Source organism: Geotrypetes seraphini, chromosome 9 (genome assembly GCF_902459505.1).
Source record: "Geotrypetes seraphini chromosome 9, aGeoSer1.1, whole genome shotgun sequence".
NCBI classification, from domain to species: Eukaryota; Metazoa; Chordata; class Amphibia; order Gymnophiona; family Dermophiidae; genus Geotrypetes; species Geotrypetes seraphini.
The window spans coordinates 49,141,597-49,162,048 of NC_047092.1; the positions used below are offsets into that span (position 1 = coordinate 49,141,597).

At 42.2% G+C, this 20,452-nt stretch overlaps 1 long non-coding RNA gene across 1 annotated transcript; it reads right to left on the bottom strand.

Moving 5' to 3' along the window:
- Nucleotides 1–911: 911 nt before the first annotated feature.
- LOC117366311 lies at nt 912–20,451 on the bottom strand. The gene is made up of 3 exons (XR_004540557.1): nt 20,412–20,451; nt 17,989–18,123; nt 912–1,413 (listed from the first exon to the last, which is right to left on the bottom strand). It is a non-coding gene; the product is annotated as an uncharacterized LOC117366311 (long non-coding RNA).
- Nucleotide 20,452: the final 1 nt, after the last annotated feature.

Here is a 20,452-nt window from a genome sequence, read left to right on the forward strand (position 1 = left end):
GAGAGAGCATAGGATGAAGTTAAAGAGGTGATAGGCTCAGAAGTAATCTAAGGAAATACTTTTTTGTACAGGGTGGTAGATGCGTGGAACAGTCCCCCGGAAGAGGTGATAGAGACAGACTGTGTCTGATTTCAAGAAAGCCTGGGATAGTCACGTAGGATCTCTTAGAGAGAGGAAGAGATAATGGTTACTGCGGATGGGCAGACTGGATGGAACTTTTGGCTTTTTTCTGCCATCATGTTTCTCTATTTCTATGAGCCAAATCTTTTCTAAAATACTACTAGAATTTGACATGCCCTGACCTGGATGTGTTGGAGAAATAACATGTCTAAGGAATAATTTATTTCTCCTGTCCCAGGTTCAGATTATCGACTGACAAAAAGAAGGCTGTGTGCATGCATTCTGCAAATATTTCATGATTTATTGGAAGATAAATATGATAAACACAACATGTCTGACAATATTTCTTAGCAGTAGATTTGTTACAAAACATAACTGTCAGCCACTAAGATTAGAGAAACTGGGCCTCTTCTCCCTCGAACAGAGGAGATTGTGAGGGGACATAATCGAAACATTCAAGGTACTGAAGGGAATAGACCTGGTAGATAAGGACAGGTTGTTCACCCTCTCCAAGGTAGGGAGAACAAGAGGGCACTCTCTAAATTGAAAGGGGATAGATTCCGTACAAACGTAATGAAGTTCTTTTTCACCCATAGAGTGGTAAAAAACTGGAATGCTCTTCCGGAGTCTGTCATAGGGGAAAACACCCTCCAGGGATTCAAGACAAAGTTAGACAAGTTGATGCTGAATCAGAACATACACAGGTATGACTAGTCTTTGTTAGGGCGCTGGTCTTTGACCAGAAGGCCACCGCGTGAGTGGACTGCTGGGCGCGATGGACCACCAGTCTGACCCAGCAGTGGCAATTCTTATGTTCTTATGTTAATAATTCTTTCTTGCTAAAATTAAGTTTCTCTAGAGAAAATTAAACCAAACTTCTAGCCTGGTCTGAAATGTTAGAAACTAGCCCCTGAAATACAGAAGATAAACAACCATCCTATCTTATCATGGCACCCAAAGTTGGATCCATTCCAGGAGGTATTCAGTATTACAATGGGATGGCAGCTTCTCCTCTCATCAGTTCTAGCTGATCTCCTTTATCAGCGAGTCCTGAGTCAGCAGCAGAAACTACAGATGAGATAATGTTCAAAAATTTATCATAGTACATCAGTTTTTCAGGTATGACAGCAGAATCCCTGTAGGGTTATGTGCATCTGTAGAAAAAAGTTAGCAAAGAGCACTGTCTTTGCTTGTAGTTTTTAGTTGCTTCTCTGTTGGTTTCTTCATAGTCTTCCTAGTACCTTCTGAACATCAGTACTATATGCAGAGTCTTGTGGCAGATGGATCCAAGGCCTTGGTGATAAGGAAGAGAACACATTGGTATTAGAACTAGCTTGGCGAAGGCAGTGGCGTACCTAGGGTATGTGGCACCCGGGGCCCATCATTTTTTGACACCCCCCCCCCATGTAAAAATTTTTTTTTTTTTTTTTTGCAATAACCATGAAATGGAATAAATGGTCAGAATAGAAACAGGCAGTGAAAATTTTCTTTTATTGAACCTCATATATGTAACCATTATTCCAAACATAACAAAACATAAATTATGTCTAAATTGTCATGACATTAGAAGTACATATGGAGTAGTTGCAGGCAGTGGCGTACTTAGGGTATGTGGCACCCAGGGCCCATCATTTTTTGACACCCCCCCCATCTATATGAAAAATATGATTTTTTAGTACCAATCTACATATCGCACCACAAGAGTGTACCTAGGAAAAGGCTGCATCTTAAACACTGCAGTGAGCACTAGAACACCAACACATACATTGTAAAACTAAACAAGCCAGATCCCGCACAGTCAATTGGTCCTGTAGTCAATGCCAACTGAAAACTATGTCTTTTTCATACACACAGAACAGAGATACACCCTCGCCCAAAATGGAATAATCACAAACTAAAAATAGAAATATGTAGACAAAAGTTAAACTGATCCTCCAAGAAACCAGACCCTGGATACAATGCAACACCACAAAAAATAGTAACACATGTCCTCTAATACAGTGCAAAATATAAAGACAGTAGATGTAAATTTGAAAAAACTGATACATAACAATCACCACTTTATAAATTAACAAATAAAAATAAAACAAATAATGAGATATAAAAAAATACAATTTTATTGGACTAATCCCCGTAAGCTCGGTCCCCATCCCCGCAAACCACCTGATTCCATCCACACAAGCCTTGAATTGTTTATATTAAAGTATAAAAAGAAACAATATTCTGTACAATTGTCAATTTATAAATCAGCATCTTCTCCCCACTCTCTTCCCCATTTCCCTTCAGCATCCTCAGCCCACTCTCTCTCCACTTTCCTTCAGCGCACGCACATAAAAACAAGCAAGTAATTTTATATCATTTTCATTCTATTCATTCATAGAAATTAAAGTCTAGATAATGCCAGTCACATAACAAAACATGATTTTACAAAAATAATTCCCTGCAGTCAAGCCTGCAAGGATTATTAGATGTCTTTCAGCAGTTCCCCTCCCTCCCTCCCCCTTACCTTTGTGGCCAAGTCAAAATGATCTACCAACAATAAAATTTTAAAAACACAAAGCACGCTGTACGCAGAGAAAATGTTAATTATCATTTATATTCCGCGGGTTTTCAAAGAGGTCAAGGCAGATGACTTTATGCAATGTCACCTCAGTAACAACTATACAAAAATAGACAAATATTCCCCCTCCCTTTTTACTAAACTGCGATAGCGGTTTTTAGCGTAGGGAGCTGCGCTGAATGCCCCACGCTGCTCTCGACGCTCATAGGCTCCCTGCGCTAAAAAACTCTATTGCGGTTTAGTAAAAGGGGGGCCATAGTGCAAAATATAGACAGCAGATATAAATTTTCAAAACGGACACATTTTGATCACTAAGTTGAAAATAAAATCATTTTGCCTACTTTTTTGTCTGGTGATTTCATGAGTCTCTGGTCCTTCTTCTGATCCTTCTTCTTTCTCTCTCCCCCTGGCTCCCCTCTTTATTTCTGCCTTTCTTTCTCTCTCCTCCTGGCCCCCCTCTTTCTTTCTGCCTTTCTTTCTCTCCCCCTTGACCCCCCTCTTTATTTCTGCCTTTCTTTCTCTCCCCTTGGTCCCCCTCTTTCTTTCTGCCTTTCTTTCTCTCTCCCCCTGGCCCTCCTCTTTCTTTCTGCCTTTCTTTCTCTCCCCCTTGACCCCCTCTTTATTTCTGCCTTTCTTTCTCTCCCCTTGGTCCCCCTCTTTCTTTCTGCCTTTCTTTCTCTCCCCTTGGTCCCCCTCTTTCTTTCTGCCTTTCTTTCTCTCTCCCCCTAGCCTGCACAAAGCCATCGTGCCGATTTCTCCACTTCCACGATTCTTTCCCTACCCTCACCCCCAAGCCAGCAGCCGATTTCTCCCTGCTCCTTCCCCGATGTCCTGAACTTCATCGGGCAGCAGCAGCATTCACAATTCACTGATGTTGCCCGCTTCAGGCCTTCCTCTCTGTCGGGTCCTGTCTTCATGAAAACTGGAAGTAGGCAGGACCCGGCAGAGAACAAGGCCTGAAGCCGGCAACAGCAGCGAATTGTAAACGCTGCTGCTGCCCGAAGAAGGTAATGGAGCACCGAGGCAGTCCGCTTCTCCCCCCTCCCAGCCGAACCCCCGCTGACCCTCCTATCTACCCCCCCCCCGTGAACCTTTCCGACCTTCCCAGCGAGAGCAGCAAACCTCCTTCGCGGCTTTCTCCTCCCTCTGCCGCGTTACTGATGACGTCATCAGTGATGCGGCAGAGGGAGGATAAAGCCGACGCTACTGGAGGGAGGTTTGCTGCTTTCGCTGGGAGGGTCAGAAAGGTTCACTTGGGGGGGGGAGAGAGATAGGATGGTCAGCGGGGTTTCGGCTGGGAGGGGGGAGAAGCGGTCTGCCTTGGTGCTCCAAGGCCTGGCGCCATTACCTTTTTCGATAATGGCGCCGATGCTGCTTTCGCTGGGAGGGTAGGAGCGCGATAGGGACCGGGCCAGCTGTGCACCCCCCCCCTAAGGCGGCACCCGGGATGGACCTCCCCCTCGCCCCCCTTGGTACGCTACTGCCCTGGGGAAACAGCCTGCAACAAGATCGCGCGATGCCAGAGATTTTTGCCTGCTTCGGCTGTTTCCTCCGCCGCGGTCCCGCCCCTCCTCTGACATCAGAGGAGGGGCAGGACCGTGGCGGAGGAAACAGTCGAAGCAGGCAAAGATCTCTGGCATCGCGATCTTGCTGCAGGCTGTTTCCAGACGCGACACCCGGCGCAGGGGGGGGTAACTGGACCGGACCGGGAGCACCCCCTCAGGGCTTGGTACCCGGGGCGGACCGCCCCCCCCCGCCCCCCCCTTGGTACGCCACTGGGCGAAGGCAACATTTTTGTTGCTTCTCAAGGTCTTCCAGAGCTACTGTAAGTTTGGAGCTGAGAAAGTCCCTAAAGCAGGGGTGTCAAAGTCCCTCCTCGAGGGCTCCAATCCAGTCAGGTTTTCAGGATTTTCCCAATTAATATGCATGTACTGCTTTCATTGTATGCTCATCATATTCATTGGGGAAATCCTGAAAACCCGACTGGATTGCGGCCCTCGAGGAGGGACTTTGACACCCCTGCCCTAAAGCCAGGTTTCCAAGTTTATTAAAAATGTTATATCCCAGTGGTTCACACTCTATCTAATGTACTTGGGGCAACAGGGGATTAAGTGACTTGCCACAAGGAGCAGTATGGGATTTGAACCCACAACCTCAGGGTGTTGAAGCTGTAGCTCTAACCACTTCACACATTTCACACCACACACCATCTAATATAAAATAATTCTACTAGACAATAGTATTTCTTAAAATAACACAATAAATGAGGGTCATAGGGGGAAGTACAATTTAAAATAGGAAAGATGGCAAAGGAAAACACGTGGAGGGGCATTAAAAAAAAAACACATCTAAGTCCATTTTGGGCCTAAGTCACTAGTCGCCCAAAGTCTGCAGTGTCTAAAGTCCATTCTCAAAAAATACGTCCAAAATTTGTTTTTTCCAAAAATCATCTACTTGTATGACCAACTGTTTGATCATCCAGACTGCTAAATCATCTATCATTATACCCCATTCTCGTCCAAAAAATCATCCAAGTCAAAAATGCCTAGAACAAGTCCTTTTGGACATGGACAGGGTCAGCAAAGTGATGGACTGGTCACCCAGACATGGCAACAGAGTAGTTGGGCACCTTAGAGGGCACTGCTGTGAACTTCAGAAAAAGGGTGCTACATAAACATCTCACTACAACTTCCTTGCAGGTCATGGTGAGCCCCCCAAAACCTACTAGACTCACCTATCACTCCCACTAGCCCTTATGGCTGCAGGTGCCACCTATATGGCAGTACAAAAGGGTTTTGGTGGGTGCACATGCTTTACCATGAATGTAGTGGTTAGAGTGGCTTATGGGCCTGTGGCCTCTCTATGGTTCACTAGCCCATCCCCCAGACCACTTAAGCCACCTCTGTGCAGCTCTACTATGCTTTCCTATGCCAGATACTGATGTTCTAGAGGCAGATATGTATGTTTTTATTCCGATTTTTATGGCAGTGTGGGGGGGGGGAGAGGGGTCAGTGATCACTGGGGAGGTGTGTGGGGGTCTGTATTTTGTTCCTGAAGTTGTTATCTGGTCACTTTGGATATCTTTTTGCCACTTAGACCTGTTTTTAGATGGCCTAAGTCACAATGTACAAGTTCCGTCTATACAGTCTCGTTAAACTTTTGGTTATACTTGCAGTACGACTAAGTGTAGCTCAGCCCTCATCCTGCCCAAATCCCACCCTCACCACTCCTCCTAAAACGCCCCTTTGAGCTCTGGGCGTAGAGCAGTACTGAAGAGGTCTAAGCTGTTTTTAAATATGTCTAAAATCCGTTTTGGTTATTGGCACTTGGACAACTTGTCTTATTAATCATCCAAGTGCCGATATAGGCGGGATTTTAGATGTATTATCGTTTCAATTATGAGCCCCATAAGGATTATCTGATTGTCTTCCAGAAATTTCCTCCCACTGGAAAACTAATCCAATTTTAAGTATAGGCATCTTTAAATAAAAAAGATTTTAAATCTATACAAAGATGTTTGCAACCTAATAAAGAAGGTGAATTCCATAATGAAGGACCCTGTACTGAAAAAATTTATCATTGGACATGTTCATGAATAATTATTCGATATGATGCTACATGTAACTGGTTTTGATTCATTGATTTAAGAGATCTTGTTAGAATATATGGAATTATGTGACGTGCTAAATAAATTGGCAGAAGACAATGAGCCAAAGTCTATGCTCATTTTTTCACATTCTGGCTGGGGAGGAGAGTGAATGAGGGGGCTGGATGCAGAGCCTGGCAGAGCATCTCAGAGGGGTTGGGAACCAGCAGGCTTTCTGCTAATAGTTCATAAGGTGTTTGGCATAATTTTTCAGATGCATTAGATTAATATGAATAAAATTTTGCATGCTCTTTATGAGCATGACAGGCTTTGCAAAGGCTATATTGCAAACATGATTGTAAACTACATGCACTATCTGGTATTTTTTCTGGTATAGGTCCACAAGAAGTAGGGGTGACACTTGGGGCAAGTGACCAGAATATTCTTTGGTAAACCACTCAAGATAGATCCTTCTTATTCTTCCAGTCAACCTTTATTGCAACAAGGCATAAAAACCAATATGGCCGTGTTTCAGCTCGCAACATCAAAGAGTATATCATGCCTTGTAAAATGTCCAGACATGGAAAAGAAAACAAATACCGTGTTTCCACAAAAATAAGACTTATCCCAAAAATAAGCCCTAGCATGATTTTTAAAGAAGCTCCTAATATAAGTCCTACCCCAGAAATAAGCCCTAGTTAAGATCGACCCCTGAAGCCCCTCCCGAATATCCCTGACACTCCCCTCCCTAACACTAGTGCTGCCCAATTCGCCGGCAGCAGTGCTTTCTCCCCCTCACATGTGTAGTATCTTTCCTCTCCTCTCACCCATCCCTCAATGTAGACGCCTACATTGTTCTTACTGAGTTAGGCGCCTACCTGAAAATTATTTTTTAATTGGTTTTTAATGATGCTGTTCAATTAACAGTGCCGATTGAGCCAATTAAAAAATTAAGTGAGGTACCTAGATTGGCTAGGCGCACTGATCTAGGTTCATAAAATTTCAAAAAAATATTGTCTGACCGTGGCACTGAGAAGTACTCCCGATTCAAACCCAGCATGCACCCAAAATAAGAGGGAGAAAAAATATTCAGATTAACGTAGCAGTGAGAAATGCTGAAAGGCATAAGAAAAAAAAACCTCTTTCAATACATTCATAGGCAAAAAAACCTCCCTCATTTACAGCATACAGCCGGGACTGATCACGGCTTTGATCCCCTAAAGAGCCAAGGAATTGGTGAAACAAGGTCACTTGTTGAGAGGTGTTTGAGGCATGACAGTGTGAGAGCTCCAGCTAAGTCACTGAATGTGCCTTTGGGTGGCTTTGCCCTGTTCTAAACCTATGCTGTAAATGAGGGTGGTTTTTTTTGCCTATGAATGTATTGGAAGCGGTTTTTTCTTGTGTCTTTGAACATTTGTCACCGCTACGTTAATCTGAGGTTTTTTTCTCCCTCTTATTTTGGATGCATGCTGGGTTTGAATTGGGAGTGCTTCTCAGTGCCAAAGTCAGACAACATTTTTTTGAAACTATATGAACATATTTTGTGTTGTTTTTATAGAATCAGGGCCATATTGCCTACAAAATAGGTGGTGGTAAGAGCTCATGTACTTATCTTTTTTAATGGCCATGCGCTATTGCAGTCCTGGATTTGCTGCTGTAGCTTACTCCAGCCTTGATCCTGATCTTTTCTGCCATTTACAGGACCCAGGCCGTAGAAATGTGCCCTGTACTGCAAGGATACATTTAGGTAGACATGTCTTTTACTGCTTTATCACACTCTGATCACCCATCCATCTTTTCCTGTTTATCACCCCCACCCTACCTTTCCCAAGAGACTGTCACTGGAATGTTTTATGTTCACTTACTGTATATATTCTAATATTTGTCATCTTTTGTTCATTTGTGGCCTGAAGAAGAAAATATTACCTTTGAAAGCTAGTCAAAAATGTATTGTTAGTTCAGTAAAAAAAGGATATCATCTTATTTTCTTTTTTATTTCTATTATTTTATAATTCAGAAATTTTCTCTTCTGGGGTTTCAACTCTTCTGCTGGTATCTTTTTTCACTTTATCTTGTATTGGAATTTCATTTTTAATCTTTGAGATGTCTTTCCCTGAGGCTTTCGACCCAGCAATGACAGCATTATTCACATTCATAATTGCCAGCCAAACCATCTGCATAGCAATCCCTGTATTTTCTCTCTCTGGACCAAAAAATGCAGAGCCAGATGATGAAAATTCAGTTAAAGCTTATTAGATGAAAAACCTGCACTTATCCCTACACACTCCTGAAGGGTCAACCTTGAAATCTCAGACAAACATTGAACTACGATTCTTTCATCATCATTCAAAGCCAAATAGCCCCTTGTGGCTCAGGCCCTTCCACAACCAAACCAGTACTCACTAATACAAAAAGCACCCCCCACACACACACTTTCACACATACATATTCCCGCAGTGATTTTTGTCTGTTTCCTGCACGTGTTGCTGAGGAATATCAGCTAATTGTTACCACTGAGAGCTCCATGGAAAACAGAAATGGTGATGATGCACTGGACTGCAGACATTTTGGTCAGAGTAGACTAAAACATACAAATAAAATTATCTTCTAGGAGCTGGCCTGAATTGGCAACTGTTAGAAATGGAATACTGGTGCTTGATAGACCTTCAGTCTGTCCCAGTATGGTAACATTTATGTTCTTATGAAGGAAATAAATTCAGACCTCTTCTGTCCAGGGATGGACTGACAATAATTTGGGCTCCTGGACAATAATGATCATGGCTTCCCTCAACCTCCCATGAAACAGAGATCACTGGTTCTGCAACTATCATACTATTTCTAAAGCTCACTCTTTACGGCAATCAGAGCCCTTCTCTTCTTTCTGCTACATCTTAATATGCCCCATATTCTTTACTTTAAAAAAAGACTACTGGTAGGTGGTTTTCCTGCCCCTGTCTCCCTACTGGTAATAGAGTAAATTCCTAGACAGCACTCCTATCTCCTGTTCGAAAAAGTATAGTAGTGGGGTCCCTCAACTAGCACTTTGGCCCATGTTCTATAAAGGGCACCTTAACTTAGGCACTGTTAGGCACCCTACCAACACCTAAGTTAAATGCAAAACACCATTTAGAAGACCTTTTAAAAGACTTTTCAAGATGCCTATCAGCGCCTAAAAAAACAGCACCGTAATTGTGCTTATAGAGGCATTTTACATCACCCAACCCCACTGTAGGAATGGCTAATGCCAGAAATGGCATTAGGCATGATTGACATCAAAAGTAGGCACTAGAAATGTAGGCGCCTACCTTTCCTGAAGGCGTGATTTTCTAAATGACGCCATCGCTTGATTGACATACGATCAGCGGCCATTATTAAGGTGGCTGCTGACAATGGCACTGCTTAGACAATCTGAGCCTTTCTTTTTATGCCCAGAAGGAAGAAAGGGGTAAGGAATCACCTTACTAGTAACTTTTATTTGTAAGCAAAATGTAGTTTATATATTTTAAAATAAGAAAAGAGAAAGGAAGGGGGCTGGTAGCCATGGGGAATACTTTTAAGATAAAAAGGATGGGGATCAGCAGCCCATAGAGGTATTTTTGTATATTTAAGATGGAGAGGGAGGGACAGCATGGATCAGGTGACTCTAGAATAGCTCAAGGTAAATTACACTGAGGTACATTAACTTCTGCGGAGGCTCTAGTGCAGTGGTTGTCAACATTCTTTTCAACTGGGACATACCAAACATAGGATTACCAGATTTTCCCAAAGGAAAATCCGGACTCTTGGCCACACCCCCATGCCCACCCAGTCCCACCCCATTCTGCCCCAGACAGCATCCACGCATGTGCAGATGCGACGCAATGGCGTCATATGCACGCATGCGTGCGTGTGACATCACCAGGTTGCGTTTGCGGATGCCCCTTCCCGACACGATTTTGATGGGAAGCTTTTCAAAACCCGGATCCAGCATATACTGTATTTTCACGCATATAACGCGCGTGTTATATAAGATTTTACAAACCACGCATAACCATGCGCGTTATATGCGTGAGCGCGTTATACAATTGTTTTCTGTCTTGCTGGTGCCCTCCTCCATCTTCCTGCAGTGTTCGCTGAAAGCCGCAGCAGTGGCTTCCATGCGCCTCCTGTGGCTGGGAAGCGTTCCCTCTGACGTCGTGACATCAGAGGAACACTTCTGGGTCAGCCGCAAGAGGCACATAGGATCCGCTGCCCGCGGCTTTCAGCGAATGATGCAGGAAGATGGAGGAGGGCGCCAGCAAGACAGAAAACACCGCATCACAATAGAATAGGCATTACAATAGAAAACCTGGGAAACAAAATTACTTCATTGGTAATTTCCCTGCTGACGGCATTTGCTGATAGTTAAAATAGCTCAGCTAATATTTCTTGTGAAGTCATTTTGCATACGAATCAGCAGTTAGATAAATAGGACTTAAACGCTGGCTTGGATTATGAAAGTTCAATGAGGAGCATGCGCGGTATACGCGTGGGAACGCTATACCAAAATTTTCTTACATAAATTCCTTGTTCCCGCGCGCTATACCCGTGTGCGCGTTATATGCATGAAAATACGGTATCTTTTCAATACCAGGCACACTGGGAAATACTAAACAAAAAAATCCTAACATATAAATAGCAATATGTTATACAACAGTAGCACTAATTCCTATGATTCAAGCAGGATGAATCCTACCTATGCATAAACATCACTGCAAATATTACATTAGGCCCTAAAATACCAATAAAACAGAATTACCGTACAGCCACAGATATCTACACAGAAGTTACATGGTAACAGAATAGTGTACCTCAGTCACATAGACAGACCCTCACTAAATACAAAATACAGAACAAAGAATCACAAGTTAGAAATAGAGATATGAAGACAAACATTTAGCTTGGAACCCCAAGAAGTCAAACCAAGTATGTACCACTACAAGGAAGAAATAAAACTAGAAATGCACTTCCTCTTGTACTGAACATAATACAAAGACATCCATAATGCACATTTCCCAAACTAACATACTCTAGTAATTGAAAATGAAACACTTGTTTTGTACCTTTTGTTGTCTGGACATTTTAATTTTCCATCATGTTAGTCCTACAGTAGTTTTACTTTGCTGCTTTCCTGTCTGTCATCCACGAACACTCTTTCTAGGGGCCTCTGTCCATTTGCCATTTTTCCTCACTTTTCCTATCTTGTTCCATTCCATCGTTACATCTATCTCCAACATATTGATCTTTCCCTTTTAGCTGTTTCCTCCCTTTCTTTCTTTTCTGCCTCTCAAGTGTCAACTTGAGTTTCAACTGCTTTCTCATCCAGAGTCCTCCATCTTCTTCTTCTTCTTTACCTTTCAACTTCCTACCAACTTTCCATCTCCTTCTCTCACACCCAACCTCTTCCAGTTTCTATATCACTCCTTCCCTAGCCTCTTAATCCCTTCTCACCATTATCATATTCTTCTCTACTTCCCATTACCACATTTGTTACCCTCTGTATTTATTATCCTCCTCTCACTCATCTGCTTGACAACCCCCCATGGCTTCTCCCACATGATTCCTCCATTTATGTCATGACCCACCCTGCATAAGCAGAAAGTTGCATCAGAGGAGTGAGTTGTGGCAGAAGAGAGGCTCTGAGCAAGCCACAGATAGCCACTGTTAATTGCTACACTGATGAAGACCTCCTAGAAGACATGGTTTAAGGAAGACTGGGGCAGGGAGAAAAGTGGGAGAAATATTGCATGGAAAGGAGACAGATGATAGAATGCAAGATCACATAGGGGGAGGCACTGATTCCCCAGCTGCTTTGGACCCACGGGCACTACCTGGTTGCCTCAGTGGTCAGTCCACCCTACTTCTGTCCTTTCTACTACTGGTCTCTGCTCAATTAATCTTTCTGAATAACTCATAGACTTGTTAGGCCCTATAGAAGGCACCCTCTGTAACTCAATAACCTTGAAACTTCCAATTCTCCCTATCCTTAAACAAGCCTCTCTGGGGAGTTCCGAGTGCCTGGTTCTCTTCTGACTTATGGTGTCTGATTTCTGTTTGCTTGCTGACAGTAAACCTGTTCTGCCTGCCTTGAATTCTGCCTGTTTCCAGGTTCTGTATCTACATTCTCTTTGGATTGGTTCTATACCCAGTTCTTCTCATGCATCTTCCTCTGCCTGATTTCCAGTGTCTACTTCTCTCTGCAGAACTTGAATCCTACTGAAGATACAAGTTCTAGTAGCTTCCAAGTATTGGAAGACTCAAACCAAAGGGAAAGGAAGCTGTTAAAGGTGAAGATGGACATCCTGGTGCTCTCCTAGAGTCGGAGATACTATCTTATGATCTTATTTTCTGCCAAGTACTTGTGACTTGGATACGCCACTGTTGGATATGCCATTGATCTGACCCAGTATGGCTATTCTTATCAACATCAAAGTCCCTACCAAATCTGTACATCCTCCACAGTGGGCTACAAAGATATTCATAGAGACAACATGAACTGGGAAAGCACTAGGTAGGCAGACATTTTCTCTTCCACTTCTACAGAAGGATGAATTACTGATACATCAATGCTGCTTCTCAATAACCTCAACAACCATCTAACCAAAAGCAAAAATTAGAGAGAGGGAAAAAAGCAAACTTCCTACAGAAGCTAAACAACAACAAAAAAGAATGACAGATGTCCCTGCAATATATCAGGCTGCACAATGTGCCAGTAGAGTTAACCACATGAGAAAACCATTCAACATAAGATAATCCTACTCTTACTGATCCTCACATGCAATATACATAATCCAATGCAGATAATGTGAGACAAGAAAAATATTAAGACAAGATTCAACTCATAAAGACGCCACATTAAACACCAGAAAGCTAGCCAAGCTCTGTCGGACAGCACTTTGCAAGACCAGAGCACTGCATCAATGACTGTATGGTCAGAATATTAAAAGGGAAAGAAATCCAGGAATGTAAAACCTTTGAAGTTAAGATGATGAAATATTTTGACACCATAGAAAGCAGCCTTAACAGAAATCTGGGTTTCCTATCACATTATAAACCATAAAATTATATTTCAAGCTTCATTATTAGTTCAGAGAGAAAGCTATATATTAAGAGCTTAGTTTTATATTGGAAAGTTTTGACGCAGTTCAGTTTTTAATAAAGATAGATTAAAAAAAAAATTATGGCCCCCTTTTACTAAGCTGGGGTAGAGGTTTCTACCATTGCCCAGGGCGTTAAATGCTCCGACGCTGCTTTGACGCTCATAGGAATTCTATGAGCGTCAGAGCAGTGTCGGAGTATTTAGCGCTCCAGGCCGTGATAGAAACTTCTACTATGGCTTTCAGGGGTGTCCAATGTCGGTCCTCGAGGGCCGCAATCCAGTCGGGTTTTCAGGATTTCCCCAATGAATATGCATTGAAAGCAGTGCATGCAGATAGATCTCATGCATATTCATTGGGGAAATCCTGAAAACCCGACTGGATTGCGGCCCTCAAGGACCGACATTGGACACCCCTAAGCCTTAGTTAAAGGGGGGGTTATAATTCTTTGTCACCTTCTGATCATCTAACCATTTCTTCCTGCTTCTCACCATTCCCTGCGCCCCTACCTTTCCTGTAAAACTGTCACTGTAATGCTTTTATGTATTACTTTCATATTTTGACATATTTCATCTTTTGCTTATTTTAACATGAAGAAGAAGGTATTGCGTTCAAAATCTTGTCAAAAGATGTCTTGTTAGTCCAATAAAAAAAGGTATCAAAAATCAATGAAAATCAAAAAGGGGAGCAACTTGAAAAAAAAAAGCATGCATGTGTAGTCTACAGTAACCTGTAATATCACAGTATATCAAGAGTAAATTTTACTTTTAAAACTTGACTCTGGGAAAGGATGTGGTACTTTTCCTGTGAAAATGTTTGTACATATTTGCCCTCATTCTATCTGTATGAATGTCTTTCAAATAAGTACATAAATTTATAGACATATTTACATTACATTACATTAGAGATTTCTAGTCTGCCATTACCTTGTGGTTCAAGGCGGATTACAAGAGTTATAGGGCTCCTTTTACGAAGGTGCGCCACGGGTTTTACCGCACGCACCGGATTAGCGCGCTAGCCAAAAATCTACCGCCTGCTCAAAAGGAGGCGGTAGCGGCTAGCGCACATGGCATTTTTGCGCTCGCTATTCCGCGCGTTAAGGCCCTAGCGCGCCTTTGTAAAAGGAGCCCATAGAGGTGGGTTACAAAAGAAGTTCACTGGTCATTTCTAGTGATGGTAAAGAGTAGATCAGGCAATATTGGTGAGTCGGGAAGAAGGAAGGTATTCGTGGTGTTAAGACTTTTTCAGACTTATTTGACTTATTTGCTATATGCACCTATCAGTACATGCATATGTTTAAGAAATTTTCAAAAGCCCCACGCCTGCAAATAAAACCCTGTGCACATGCACTGATATGCCTTTCAAAACTGCTTCAGAACAGTTTAAAAGAGTAGAAACGGAGAATTGGAACTATAGTCCATCTGCAGAACAATGGCAGGAGATAACGGTCAATTAAGAAAAACTAATTAAAAATAAAAAATCAATGAACAAATGAAATTTGTAAAAAAATTAAACGTCAAATAAAATACCCAAAAAACAAAACAAAAATGCAAATTATTGATTTTTAGAACTATAGGCACTGCCCTACCCCCCTCCTCCCTCACATAGTCCATTGCTCCAGGTATAGACTGTACTGACCATGGATGCATGTCCTACAGAAATTATTTTTGCTATCAATAATCATGTTCTTGGGTTTTATAAGATTATTTTCATTCTATGGCCACTGGAGCATCTAGCGTTCTGAGCCACAGTTGACACCTCTGCCATGGCTTAGTAAAAAGGGGGGTGGGGGGGGAGAAAGAGAGGTTAGAAGAAAAAAAATCACAACAAGCTGATTTTCCTGGATTTAAACATAATTATAAAAATGGAGCCAGGGCAGCTGGTTCTTCTAAACCTGGTCAGCGGATGTTAAGACAGCACGGAGTGAAGTGGCTGTGCCTTGGCCAAAGTAGCTTGCCAGCACTCATCTCAGGACATTTGGTTCCCAGAGCAGTGAGTTGCATGTTAATAGTGATAGCCAGAGGACAGTGTTTCAATATGCAGCTTAAAAAAAAGTACAGTACAAGAGAACAAAAGCCTCACTATCTTGTATGAACGAAGTCACCCTAATTACTGTGTCACCATGGCAACCTTACCGTCTGAATTGTTTGTATGTTACAAAGAAAAAGATGTTGAAATGTGGATGACCCTTGTGTCAATTTAAACTCAGAAGGTCACATTTCTCCTTTAAATATTTTTGCTTGACTGCTGGACTCATCCTTCATGTTTTAATGACTTCCTGTATTTATATCCTAATATAATCTTTTGTATTCCTTCCTCAGTCTGATATTATTCAGGGTGAAAATGGAAATTCATAAAATGTCACCAATTTTCTAAAAGGCATTCTACTGTCATAGCCACAGAGAATGATACTGGGTCACATTTTCTATGTAGCAATAGTGTCAGACATAGAAAGCAATAGGTCACACAGTACCATTTTGAAATATAGCATCAGTGGGGCAAGAATGGTGGTGTATTGCCCCAGGTACTACAGATAGATTGTGAGCCCTCCAGGGCAGATAAGGAAAATACCGTATACACTCGAATATAAACCGAGATTTTTGGGCCAACAAAATGGCCCCAAAATGAGGATCTCAGTTTATATTCGAGATACCACCTGACCACCAGTGCTGCTATCCTCTCTTCAGTCCCCAATGACCATCATCAATGCTGTAGGCACACGCCTACCCCCCACTGAAGAACACCAGTACCACTATCCTACCACCCCCTGTGCCGTTGCCCTCCATGCGTACCTCCATGAGTGCTGTAGTCATATTCCCCCTCCCCAAAGAACACCAGCACCGCTATCCTGCCACCCCTGACTCATGCCGTTGCCCTCCATGCACACACCTCCTGCCAACATCATGCTTACTCATCAGCTGTTGAAGAAAAAAAACTGCCACTGCCAATGCTCGGTGTTATTCTGATGCAGGGCCTTGACCTCTGCACATGCTCAACACCTGCCAGCTCCTGCCCCCCTCCAAGAATCTCTGAGCATCTTGGACGGGTCAGGAAACAGTAGGCTTTGAGCATGCACAAATGCTCAAGGCCCCGCGTCGGATCAATACAGAGCAATGGCGGCGGCGGCTTTTTTCTTCAAGAGCTGATGGGTAAGCGTGAAGTCGGCTGAGGGGGTACAAATGGAGAGCAACGCATGGTCATCTTAGGGATCATGGGTCATCTTAGGGGTGGCAGGATAGCAGCGCCAGTGTTCTTCGGTGAGGGAGGGCATGTGACTACAGTACTGGCGGGAGCACTCATGGTGGGCAACAGCACAAGTCATTTTGGGGGCGGTAGGATAGCAGTTCTAGTGTTCTTCTGTGGGGTAGGCGCATGGCTACAGCAGTGGTGGAGGCTTTACATCTCATTAATTAGCTTATATTGCAGTAAACTAACATTTATTAAAGGTAAATATTACATGATTTTTGCTATTTAACATGTGCTATTTGACCAAAATCATTCATTATTCCCTTAACACACATTTATAATACCCCTTTTGACTGCACAATGCAAAGTGCTAATGCTGTTAGAAAGCAAAAAAGAATAGATGGTCAAAGTAGTCACCCATAGTCGGCAAAATTTACAATAGTTTGTCACAGTTTTACAGGTTTAGCTGTCATATCTGCTGTCTGGCCATAATGCAAAACTTTCTTACAATTGTATGCCTGTCTTAGAAGAGAAAGTGGCCTATTTTTTGTGTGTGAAAGTTTGAATCACTACGAGAGGCTGCTGAAAAGTTCTCAGCCCAACCAAGAGGAGATTGATGTGGAGCCATGAAACGTACAAGTTGTTCCCCACTTTTCGTTGATAGTGTATTTAAAATTTACAAATATAAAAACAGGTTTTAGTAGATATATACTTTCACGACTTTAACAATATACGAAACAGGAGGAAAACAGGTTGAACTACAATGTTTAGGAGAAAAGAGAAAATATAGGGCTCCTTTTAGTAAGGTGCGCTAGCGTTTTTAGCGCACGCACAAAATTACCACACGCTATTCCGAACGGTACACTTCTAGAATAACGCCAGTTCAATGCTGGCATTAAGGTCTAGCGCATGGCAATTTAGCACACGCTATTCTGCGCATTAAGGCTTTAATGCATCTTAGTAAAAGGAGCCCATAGGGTTAGAACATTAGGATAGGGAATTGTTACCCAATTAATTTTCCTTATATTGGATATTAGCTCACTGAGGAATATTTGGGTTCTATAAAGTTCGAGCTACTCAATTGAAAGTGTCAAGAAAAGTGTGGAATAACTTGTAAGTTTCATGGCTCAAGTTTCAAATTTTATTTAAAAATTTTTTTTTTTTTTTTGTTCAATGATTTTTATTGAATATTTCAAGAAATATACAGAAAGCAGTGTGAACACACAAAATCTGACTAAAAACCAGTGACATAAAATAAGACCATGTCTATAGTCATTAACATATAACCAGATTAATAAAAAATTCAAGGTATGTGCAACTGCTTTGATTAATCGCTTAATCATACTTCTAAGTGATGAACAAAGCTACAAAGTTTTACAACATTCAGGGAGTACATTATATAAGACAAAGACTTGACTTACAGGACTCGCAGTGCCGATGGTTGGGCTGAGAAGTTTTCAGCGGCCCCTCGTAAACTTTCACACCAAAAAATAGACCACTTTCTCTTCATGGATCCACATCTTTCTCTTCTTGGGCTGAGAACTTTTCAGCGGCCCCTCATAAGTTAATAGATATAGCTGTTGAATTACCTATTGTAAAATGGATGCTGCAGTTTTTTGTTTATACAATTATCTTGGGCTTTTCCCAAAGCACAAAATCCTCTATAATAAAACCCTAAGCGCGCATGACCCCTGCCACTGTGATGTGTGCTTCCGTGGCCATATTCTGTTTGTGGTGCGTGTGGCTGTTTGCGGCATGTGGTGTGCGGTGCACGCGGCGGTTTCAGTGGATTACATGATTTAAAAAAACCCACGCTGTCCAGGGAGACAAACAGGAAGCGAAGGACCAGAAATCGAGGGAAATCAGGGGAAATCAAGCACCCTGGAGGTGGAGGACAGGGAGAAAGTGTGAGCATTGGAGATAGCCCCACATAAGGTAAAAGGAAGGGATAATGGCTACTGTTGAAGGGGGAGCAGGGAAGGGGTGCTGTTGGACAGGAGGGAGGTAAAACCAATGGAGATAGGCTACTGCTGAATAGGGGGAGCAGTGAAGGGGTGCTGCTAGACAGGGGGGAGGTAAAAATAAGGGAAAAGGCCTACTGCTAGACAGTGGAATCAGAGAAAGAGGGGGGTGTTGCTGGACAGGGGGGAGAAAAAAGTAAGGAAGAAGAGCTGCTAGCACCCGTTAATGTAAAGGGTTAAAAAATTAGCATGAAATAAATGTTTGTTAGATCATGCCTAGACTAGAGTGTTTTTGTCTTCATATTATTTCTAAATAAGAAATAATATGATGTCCTAATTGTCAGCCTTTGGATCATATATGACAAAATCATAAGAGTCTTTAATACTACTTTGCTAATTGAATGACACTCTGCCTTTTGAGAATAAAAATTCATTGCTATTCCTACATCCCTTACAATGCTTCGGGCACACAAGATGGCAACATACTCTACATAATTGAAAGTGATGGAGTGGAAGACTGGACATGTCTGCAGCAGAAAACATCACTGGCAGTAAAATGTCTCGTTGGAATTGAAGCCATTTGACATCTTTTTATATTGAGAAAATTTAAATGACCCCCCCATCATATTTTCTCACTGATTAAAATTGAAAAACACTGCGGCATCATCCAGTTTCATCTCACTTAAAAGGGATCTTCAGTCAGTGTTGTAGCATTGGCGCAAAATGTTTTAGAATATCTGAGTGTTAAAGACATTGGAGCTGATAATCAAATCTTTTGTGATTGCTATTAACTCCTGAAGTTATATGTTTTAGCATTTGATTTGTTACCCACTTTGAACCTATTTGTAGGGATTAGGCAGGATAGGCCCAGATTCTCTAAATGTTATTGGCAGCCTCCTTAAAAGCGGCTGCTGATCATGGGCCAATCACACAACAGCACTGTTTAGAAAATCGTATCTGTGGCAAAGGTAGGTACCGGAAATTCAAGGCCTACATTTCTGACATCTGCCTTTGATGTGAATCTTGCCTCTGGAGGTACCTACCGGGGCCTAATGCCACTTCTGATATTATAATATGCCCCATAACAGAACCGACGTTGGAATTGGCATTTTGGCCATATAAGATAACTGTTGCTGCTTTAAGAATCTAAATTTTGAATTTTATTGGTGAATATGATATTGATTAAATATTGAAAATTGTAGGATGCACACTTTTAGTTTATTGAATAAACACATATGACGCTACACTGACCTAAGGGATGGGAAGGAGGTAGTGATATAAATGATTATATGTTACAAATCAACTAGTATGTGGATTTGGGATAACATATAAGTTATGTGAGGTCCTATGCACTGAGATTTTGTTTAAACTATATGATATACCACCCTCCTAGTTTATTTGCCACTTGGGAAACAATGAATGTTTGTGGTTGTTTCTAGTGTTTTAAAAGGTTATATTAAAAAAAAAAAAATTGGGTTGAAATTGTTCTAAAAATTTTTGGCATTAGATTGCGTTTGAAGTTGTAAGGCAAATGTGGTGTTTTGGGGAATATCCATAGACCCTTATTCTCGTACTAGTTTATATATGGGTTGGATACGAATTATAAAGATCCGTTCTCTAGTACGCAGGATCAGCTGAACCAGCAGGGAGATCCGATTCTTCTCTCCCTCACACTCACTAATCCCACAGCCCCCTACACATAGACCCCCGCCCTACACTTCTCCCCCCCGCCCAACATCTCCCTGTACCTTTCCTCAGCACAATCGCCGGGCCCCATCAAACCCCGACAACCTACTCTAAACTGCGGCACTCCCAGAACATCCAGCACCCCACCCTGACACTCTCCGAACTCCTGGCACCCCACCCCAACATCAACCCCATACCTTCAGTGCCAATCCAGCAGGAGAGATGCCCACTCCTTCCT